Genomic DNA, 4,174 nt, shown 5'->3' with positions numbered 1-4,174 from the left:
TTTGTTGTCAGTCTCAGTTTCTTGCATGAGTTCTACCAGCAACCCTATGCACATCATTGCTCAACCCCAAATCCTGACTTTCTTTTATACTTTGTATCATATATTTATTCTTGCTTGGATTAAGAAAAGAAAATTTTGATCTTTCTAAGTGAGACATATATAAAATAATGTGCCAAGGGGACAAATTCTCAGATTCTAAGAAGAGTGAAATTTTCAAGATAAGTGTTCTGTCGGGCTCTCTGGTAGAATCCTCCCAAAAATGCCCAGATACAATTTCAGACACAAACACGTTTGAAAATTCAAAACAATGTTCTTTATAATGAAAATTCACTTAAACCAAGCCCTCTTTTGGTACAGCCAAGAGCACTTGTCTCCAAACAAACTGGTAATTTGTACAAGTCCCTTATCAGTTCTGTGATACTTAGCTTGCAGCTGCGAGGCAATTCACAGTCCTTCTTTTTTCACAAAGTGAAACACACTTTGCCCTGGTTTAGTTTCAAAGTGGGGAAAAATCAGCACACAAAAAGTCCAAGTCAGCAAAGCAGTCACGAAACACAACGATCAGATAATCCTCTACAATGGCCAAACCCACAGGTTGCTCTTTATAGCAGCCTCACTAATGACCACAGCCCCACCCAACCACAGGTGGCCTCATTTTCTTTGATAATAATCTCTCAGTTGTTGTTGCCTATGCATCGCTCTCCGCATGCGTGGCTGTATCATTAACTCTTGTTCTGAATCCAAGGAGGAGCTAGATAATTGATCTCCTTATGAGCTGTCTGCCACACTCTCCTTCTCCCTGTCACTCATGTCTTCTTGGTCAGAGGAGTCTTCATCAGCAGATTCCACCGGGGGGGGGGCAAAACAGGCCTGCAGAATGTGGATGTCTCCCCCACATCCACAGTCCCTGGGGCAGGAGCTGGGCCAGAGCTAACCACAACAAAAAGGAGATCATTTCTCTCACAAAATGAAGCCTGTAGAGTATACTGAGAAATAGCTGAAGGGGAAAAATACATAACTACAGTATATGTGGATGAATAAGCATTCCTTCTGCTTCAGCTCAGACATTTGTTTACTGTACTAAAGCATTTTCTATGTCTCTTTGCTATACCTAATTATAGTCTCTTCTAATCTTGATCTTGGATGTTTTGGGATCCAGATCAGTAGAAGTGATGGAATTTATGGTCCAGAAGTATTTCAGGAGCCATTTTGAGAGAGACCTCATTGAGTAATGACTAGGAAGCCAAAGCCATAAATAGACTAACATGATCTGAGAAACTCCATTCCAAAGGTTCTTGTTAAGGTCTATGAGTTAAAATTAAAAAAAAATCAGCCTTGATCAAGCAGTGGCTGTGTAACCATACAGTGTTGTATATAAAACCAGTGATGCCAAATCTCTAGAAATAAAAAGGAATTTATTGAGGATAGGAAGATATACCAAAAATGGGAAGGAAGGTAACAAGTGAAGGTAATAATCACTTAAATATACGATTCCAAACAAACCAGCCCAGATGAACTAATCATCTATTGTTTCCTTGAATAAACTTTTGACTTTTACAACATACTTGGTCTATTTTAGAGAAAGCTGATCAGGGCTTCCTGCTTGGCTGATCCTAGGTATATATTTCTTATTTCTTTCTAATCAATTATCAGTTAAATTTCTGCCATGTCTATATGAAAGATCAAAAGTTAAGGTATTTCTATGGTATACTTTTCTGTTAATGTTACAAAGTAATAGTTTCTTCTAAGAAACTGGGAATTATATTTGTGTGTGTAGATGATTGTGTCAGAAGAAAGCAAGAGAGAGAGAGAAAGAGAAATAAAGGAGGTTACAGGAATTACACTTCATGTTCCTAAATATTGTTATGGAGTAAAAGATCTCAGATTTTTGTGGCGAGACAATGGTTGTTAAAATACTTATAGCCTGTATGTGTCTATCCCTTCAATTTATAAGAGTTCAAAGGGCTAAGAACATAGGAGACTACTAATTTATTTATTCAATTCATTCATTCAGTTTTTATGCCACCCTTCTCCTTAGACTCAGGGAAGCTTACATGTTAGCAATAGCACTTTTTAACAGAGCCAGCACATTGCCCCCACAATCCAGGTCTCATTTAATTTACAGCGCAATATGAAAACTGTCAGGAAAGTAAAAAGTAAGAGACCCCGAACCTCTCCCTCTCTTTTGAAAATCCAACTCCCAGAATGCCTCATGCCATCTGGGCCTGCTGAGACTTGTAGTTCTGCTGGAGCACCATAATTTTCCTCTCCCTACTTTAAAGAGTGTGGTATCTAGTCAGTTAAGTCAATCCTAAAATTGGCAGAGCAGAAAAAACAAGAGACAGGTCATTGAGATACCCTTTCCCCCTAGGCCTTTACAAGTTTATGCATGGTATGTCTGTATGTATGTTTAGTTTTTTATTATAATGGGTTTTAATTGTTTTTAGTATTGGATTATTGTTATACGCTGTCTTATTATTGCTGTTAGCCGCCCCGAGTCCCCGGAGAGGGGCGGCATACAAATCCAATAGATAGATAGATAGATAGATAGATAGATAGATAGATAGATAGATAGATAGATAGATAAATGTTCTTCTTATGACAGCAACTATGACTGGGCACTGAAAGTTGAAAGTCTGTAAAGCATCATAAACAATGTGTTACCACCTTGCTTATAGCGATGTAGGTAATTGTTTTAAGACCAGGAATAGAGCTTTTCTTTGGATAAATAAAGAGCCGGTCGCTCTTGGCTGGGTTGCATTTGCGGTGAGCCCGGATGCACTAGGCACCATTGGTGGAAGCTTGTAATGGGCGGCCGCGTGATAACGTGCGCAATCGCCCATGAGGCCTTGCGGAGAGCCCCTTGCTTAAAAGTGATGGGATGCTGCTCTCTGTCCTTTCCATTTTGGACTTGTCGGCCCCTGTTGCAGGCACCCGCCCGCCCTCCCCAAGGTATCAGTGTGGTTACTGGTCATCTTCAGAGACCGAGTAGGAATTTTTGGTGGCCATACCGCTGTTTAGGTTATGGCCATTTTTTCGCCTACTCCACACTGGGTCTGGGGATGGGAGAGGTCAGGGGGTGCTTAGCATTAGTTCCTTGCAGGAAATGGTTAATTGGCTTGAATTCTCTTGGTCACTGGGATGGCGGTATGGAGCAGAAACTGGGAGATCTCCTTTAGGGCATATTTTGGAAGGTCATGGGCTCCCCCTCACCAGGAGCTCCGGGCAGAATCCACCTGAGTGTTGGGGAGGGGGTGCCCTTGGGGGGTCACTCGTCACAAGCCTACAAATGAGGATGAGCCTTCCCACACACCTTGGGCATGGCAGAGGGCAAGGGAAGGTCAAGGTCAAGGGCAACCTTCCCTTGTTCAAGTTGCCCAAGTATGTTTGGAATGGAAGTTCCGCATCATTGGCTTCCTCTGCAGGTCCAGATTTAAATAAATAAAGTGACCCATAAAACCCAGCTCTGCGGTCCGTGTGCTTATTCCACATCCAACGCAATAGTCCCAGGTATCTGGGATATTTCTGGGAGCTGTCCATTTGGGTCACTTGAAAAACAGACTGCTAGGCAATATTTCTGGACAGTTTGAGAAGCTAAAGTCATTATTTGTCCTTAAAAGGCTAACTGGACCTTTGCAATGGACGTTTGGCATTACGTCAACCCTTGAGGAACACTATCCACCAAATGAGAAGAAAGAATATCAGTCTGCATTTAAAATGTTCACAAACCTTCAAGTGGGGATTAAATGGAAGATAAAATAAACCTACTTTAGAGAGCTGCCTTTTTAAAACAACGCACAAACATTTAAATTTTTCACATATCTCCCTCTGAAATATTTTTATACTGACTTTTTAAAACCAGCAACTCAAGAAAATGCTTTATCCTCAGTCAGAGCATTGATGTATACTGCTCAAAAAAAATAAAGGGAACACTTAAACAGCACAATATAACTCCAAGTAAATCAAACTTCTGTGAAATCAAACTGACCACTTAGGAAGCAACACTGATTGACAATCGATTTCACATGCTGTTGTGCACATTCAAGTTTGTACAGAACAAGGTATTCAATGAGAGTATTTCATTCATTCAGATCTAGGATGTGTTCTTTGAGTGTTCCTGAAACTTTTTTGAGCAGTGTATTTTACAATGTTTTTGTTACTGTTCAGGGGTTTT

Source organism: Erythrolamprus reginae, chromosome 1, assembly GCF_031021105.1.
Source record: "Erythrolamprus reginae isolate rEryReg1 chromosome 1, rEryReg1.hap1, whole genome shotgun sequence".
NCBI classification, from domain to species: Eukaryota; Metazoa; Chordata; class Lepidosauria; order Squamata; family Dipsadidae; genus Erythrolamprus; species Erythrolamprus reginae.
This window is presented reverse-complemented; position numbering follows the sequence as displayed.